Raw genomic sequence first — 6,506 nt, 5'->3', positions numbered from 1 at the left:
TGAATTAACATTTTTAACGTAATGAATATTTTTGCACTACAATATCGCTAATTAATATCTTAATTGCGGTACTTTTGAGTAATTGTTCGCAGAAATGTTCGTTATATATTATGTGTAAATATATATGTACTAATTTATAACAAATTTCAACAATATGTCATTTTACGTAAATCCAGAATGAGTTAAGAAAATATTCATAATAACAATATAGGTCTACCAGAATCTGATGGCATATTTATATTTACGAAATAAAAGATTTTCATATGGCAATTTTATTTGACAACTATCAAATTGGTTGTCAAATTATTTGTCTTCTTTGCAATTGATGAATAATTTTTAGGATTTTGTCTAAAAAATCTTCGAAAATGTCGAAAAAGCCGCTGCGATCACAAGCAAGAGGTGTTGTTTATAATGTGTATAGAAAAACATTCGATTCAGAAGCGTCAAACACATCATAATTTTCAATTTTGAATATTTTATTGGTAAATTGGACTTACCCGTTTTGATACTTAAAATAAAAAATATTATAAGTAGGTAATTATAATATTGTTTGTTGATTACGATATAATTTTATGAAAACTTATTACAGGAGTTTCCAATACGGCTATTCGTCAAGTCCAAGCTGTCCAAGTCAATTTTATAATGTGTGTGTCTTTAATACTTACGAAAATAAACATAGTTTTATTTTATCTTTATTTTATTTTATAAAAAATTTTTAGCAATCTAGTTTTGATCTGCATTATCATTACATCCATATTTTTACATGGCATAATGATAATGAATATACAAATATAGGTAAGTATGTGTAAATCATACATAATATGTATTACATAGATAAAAGTAATATGTATATTATACATGTAAGTATGTACCTACATAATATTAAGTGAATATCTCATTATTAAGTACAGTATTGTTCACTTATGTAATGTGCCTAATGATGTTGAGGACAAAATAAAAAATAAGCAGTATCAAGATCGTTCAGTCCATTTTCCCTAGGGTTGCACACTCAAAATTTTGATTTCCCAATTTGCCATCAGATTCTGGTTTACCTATACCATACTTAATGTTGTTTTGTGGGTAAGTGGGGATAATTAAAATGTGGAAATGCAGAAATGTGCAAATGTTAATTTGTATTTTTGTATTTTTCCTTTGTGTTGTTGTAAATAATTGTTGACTTGCATAAACAATTAACAAATAAATAAAAATGTAGAGCACACATATGCGCTACACCAACCTTGTCGAATTTACTGAATTTATTGACAACTAGCAAATTTAGCCGCCCCGGCTTCGCCCGTGATACATGATTATGTTTTCTTTCCATAAGAACCATCCTCGTACTTCAAGGAATATTATAAAAAAAGAATTATCGAAATCGGTCCACCCGTTCAGTGAACGTTTCCTTGGTCACGGCATCACGCGTGAACGGCGTTCACGCGTGATGCCGTGACCAAGGAAAAGGGGTTGCATTTTTATATATGTATATAGATTACTATTGTTGCTACATAAGATTATGTAGAGTCATATGAAAAACAAACAAATTGGAATATAATGCATGCGTGCAATGGAAATTCAAACCGTTTGATTAATTTAAGATCCCTTGTTAAATGTATCGAGATTTAAATATATAGAGTCGACCTAGATATAATTTGGTGTATAGCGCTTAGTGGTTGTAACCTTGCACTTCAATAAAAAAGCCGGGGATTCGAGCGAGACATGAAAATATTTGCTGATTTGGCAATTTAGGTATGTGCTCATTATTCATATCTCCATTGGTTCGTGGTCAGGAAATTCCAAGACGATCTCCACGACTTCAAGCAGTGTGAAATATGATCAAGTTAAAGTCTTAACCTTCATGTGTGGTTTGTTTCATTGTAGGAAACAATTATGGTTAGGTAGTTTTATTATGAAGTGCATTAAACTTCCTCACATATGCTATGTGCCTTTTTATCCTAATGGGGAAATCTACCAGCCTACTATTACTTACTTAAGTTTTAATTTGAATAATAATACATATTAGGTATAACTTGTCATTTGTGATAATATTATGCAGTTACTAAAGCTTTACAAATAATACAAAACTTTAACATCCAATTGGCGATTTCTCATATATTGGCTAGCATCTTTCGACGACATTATTTTATTCGCATGACATTCGATACATCGCCTCTGGCATTAGAAAGTTCAAAGTATTTCACCTTCGAAACATCGTTTAACAAATTAAAGCATTGACATTTAAAGTAAAAAGCTACTGATAAAGTTTTAGAGGGCCAATTTATATATATTAATACAAAAATATGCAAATAATATGTCTGGTATTAAATATTCATTTATCTTGAACTGTTTCCAGTAGCTATGTTAGCAAATGTTTGTGAAATGCGCTAGGAACGTAATCGCCCTAGGTTATAGAGAAGCGTCTAGTCATCTAGCGCATACCGTTATTGGTCTGAGCTGAAGATTTTCGAAATTTAAGCTTAGTATTGTGTTGCGTTATAATCAAAATGTTTAGAAACATTAATTCCAATTCATAGTTAAAAGTTAAAACAAGGTTAAATCTTATTTAAATGTCTGTTGTTGAATTTATTTGGTCAACAAGATGACTTACACTCTAGAATTTTCTTATCTACTCCTTGGTTTTAAGAACAACGGGCAAAAGGAATAAAATATATTATTTATTAAAAGTAAATTCGGGAATGCACGCTTTTTCATTATTTAAACACAAATTAAATATTTTTCTTGACATTTCCCAACCTGCATTTAAAAATGAAGAGGCGTAACGACAAACCCTTATTATATTCAGAATTAGATTTTACTGCTTATAGACCGGGAGATACTGACACAAAATTTCGAGTCATTTGTAACAGGATGGCGGTTCTACAGGGGTCTTAGTACGCAATGACAAAAAGAAAAATGATGGTGTGAACGCTGGTACCGGTGGGTTAGTCGCGTGGGCGTTAGTCGAACTCGTCGGAAAAATAGCGAAAGTCAAACGATTTGTAACACAAAAATTTTAGAATTTACCGATAGCCCATAAAAAAGAAGTAGGCGGTAGTGTCATGCCATACTTTTCCGGTATGACTTACAGCCCGCCATACCGACGCGAATGTGTTGATTTAAAAAAAACAATTATTCAACCATTTGTACCAAGCTAACTTTTGCACAGGTAACCATCGTCGTGCAGCCATTTACGAAAATCGCCATGCCATACTTTTCGGACGATTCCAAATGGTCGCCATACCGCCGAAAATCTGCAATTTTTTTTTATTTCGCCTATCTTTTTGTACCAGTATTGCATTTGGCTTTTTGGAGAGTATTTGATAAAATGTGACCATTATTATATTTGCCATACTTCTAGTAGGGGGAAAAAGTGCTGTCATACTTGAAAAATAAATTTATTATTAATTTATATAAGTGAAGATTTCCAACACCTAGATCTTTGAAATTTTGTATTTATATTCGTTGATCCTCAAACTTACAGGAAAAATAAGTGCCATACTGTTACAAATCGTTTGACTTTCGCTATTTTCCGATGAGTTCGACTAACGCCCACGCGACTAAGCCGCCGGTACCAGCGTTCACACCATCATTTTTCTTTTTGTCATTGCGTACTAAGAACCCTGTAGAACCGCCATCCTGTTACAAATGACTCGAAATTTTGTGTCAGTATCTCCCGGTCTATTACTGATAATCTATTTAGAACTTTTTATTTTTTAACTTATAAAAATTAATAAATTTTACAGATAACAAAAGCGGAACATATCCAATAGTTGGCCATAGATCAAATTTGCGCAGTTGATACACTGGCTCAATAACATGGAAACTACTTTTTTCTTAGAATTAACGCTTTTATCACACCAGAGCAATTCATATAACCCGTTATCCGGCTCATAATTGCACTCCAGTACACTTATCGCTTGAATAACCAACGGCGATTAAGACAAATGCTCATTAAATTTCTAATTATAATCGACCGTGTCTTATCCATGATATATTGATCGGTGTAGCCATGTTGCGAGTACCACGTGCCAAGGAGATGAACCTTAAGTAAGTTATATTATAAAGGTGAAAGTTTGTTTGTAGCTCAATCACTCATCAATAGCTTAACTGAATGCTGAATGATAAAAATACAAATAAATATATAAACTGCGCCTGTAACAAAGAAGCTGATTGAAAAACATATGTTTATTAGTCCACATATTTAAATATTTCTAAAGTATACTACATATATTATAGTATATTCAGGACCCTGGTGGACTGCTGGACTGCTGGACCGGACTGCTTCGGGTTTGGCTACTGATAAAGTTTTAGAGGGCCAATTTAATGCCATATCCTTTTTCCCAAAAAATAACGTTCAATGATTTCCTCCCCGTTACCAAAAAAGTAGCAGTTCATAAATACCACGATACAATATTCATCAGAACTACTTCTGCTTCATTAGATGGCAGATGGCATTAGACACAGGCTTTTCTTCATCTTGCGTTAAAGAATTAAAAACATACCACCATATTTCCTATTATCCTTATTCTTTCTTCAAACGGTCAAATCGAATATACAAAAGAAATTCTAAAGAAGCATAGAAATTTTAAATTCCGCAGTTTTAAATCTAATTATTATAATGATTATGTTAATCCCAACTAAAACGAATAGATGCATAATGAGTACAATCACATTTGCACATGTTGCGTTGCGACATTTGCCTTGTTACAGAAATGTTGCGTCGCTCTTTCATTAACATATAATATTGTATTGTGTAATATCTGTTGTATTCTTGAAAAAACCTGAACAAATTTTGATGAAATGGTTTGGGTAACCTAAGCCTCTTGGCTTAGGAAACTTCTAATTCTAATCGTCTCTACCAGCATCGGCAACCAACCTGGTGGTTCGCCTGGTGGTAAGTGATCACCTCCGCCCATAAACATGTGAATAGTCTACAAACGCTATGCCGCCGATTGACGAATAAAGGCGTGGACTGAAGGGTGAAATGGACCTGAGTATCCGGCTACCCCACTCGGCCAACCATATAATATTATGATTCATCTTCCTTAAGTGAAGTCCCGTGTCCCCAAATGTGGTAATGGGGCAGATGCATTATGCATACATCTGTTTCACTGATCAATTTTTTTAGGGCTTAGGGAATCAGCCTTCTGTGTCCTGCCAGACCGAAACATTTTTTTTTCGTCTCCATCGGGAATCGAACCCAGGGCCCCTCGGTTCTACGCTCACGCGTCAAACACTACCAAGGAGGCGATTGAGGATTACATGTGTGATATTATGTGCGATGAAATGAAGGATAGGTACATAAATTTAATGCAAGGAGCATCATGACGAAATGTATCATCCATAAGAAAATCAAATTATATTTATTATCTTGCCTTACTAATATGTATAAGCAAACTAACTGTCCCGGAAAACGTTGTTCTGCCTTAACCGTATCACCTAAGGGCAGCGGCGGCCTTAGGGGGTGGCGAACAGGGCAATCGCCCGGGGCCTCGCTCTTGCAGGGGCCTCGCGCAGCAACCCACCCAAGCAAATTTAACAAAATGAAAATGTGTGCGTGTACTGAGTATGTTCATGCGTGTGTATGAAGGAAACGACGATATTATCTCGGTGCTGAAATACATAACAGAAAACAAATTAACTGAAGTTTACCCCACTATTAGACTTGAGTAGATAATTTTTGAAACAAAAAAAAAATCGCAGTCGGATGAAACCCATTAGAAAAGGAGGGGAATATGATAAAAATGTAAGGAAAAATAAATTACGGTCAATCCGAGTTCGGGAAGTGGGAGGGGGGAGCTTTTAAGAGAAAAAAAATGGTCTCTCTCGATTTCCGACAAAACTACAAGTCCTACGGAAAAAAGTTCAATGGCAAAGTTGTAGGTAATAAAAGGATCTACAACTTTTGTATTCACAATTTTTTCACATAACCTCAAAATTTAGGTGAAAAATTCAAAAAACCAAGTTTTTGGTTTTTTATTTTTATCTACTTCAAAATTTATTTTTTTTCTACGAAATTTGGTGACAACTTACTTTATTATGTCCCAAATACACTGTTATTTATTTTATTGAAAATATTTATTTTTTTCGCCTTATTTTGAATTAATACCAAAGAAACAACCTAATTTTCAATCGAAAAGTCACCCGTCAAAATATCAGCTTTTTTCAAAAACTTGGGGTACCTTTTATTCATTGAAATCTCTACTTTCATATGGTGTAAAAGAAATAAACACCACCATAGTAAATGTTCTCAGGAAATGCATACAAACAGTGTGAAAATTAGCTTTTACTAAATCAGGCACACTTCTCGAACTACCTGAAATGTTTATATTGACATCATTTTGCTTTTGAATATGCTGTAAAATATTAAACTTAGAACAAATAATTATTTTTCTTTTGAAATATTACCGAAAAGCCGATACAAGAGAAGATATATTAGAGTTCGTTATAATATAGATATGAAATATAGCACAATAAACAATGAACACAATTGTACCCTGTAATATCCT

The sequence above is a fragment of the Colias philodice genome, chromosome 21 (genome assembly GCF_061535455.1).
Source record: "Colias philodice isolate Cphi_HAF_F1 chromosome 21, ilColPhil1 Martin Lab GWU primary, whole genome shotgun sequence".
Taxonomy (NCBI): Eukaryota; Metazoa; Arthropoda; class Insecta; order Lepidoptera; family Pieridae; genus Colias; species Colias philodice.
The sequence above is the reverse complement of the archived record's forward strand: the minus strand, read 5'-3'. Positions refer to the sequence as shown.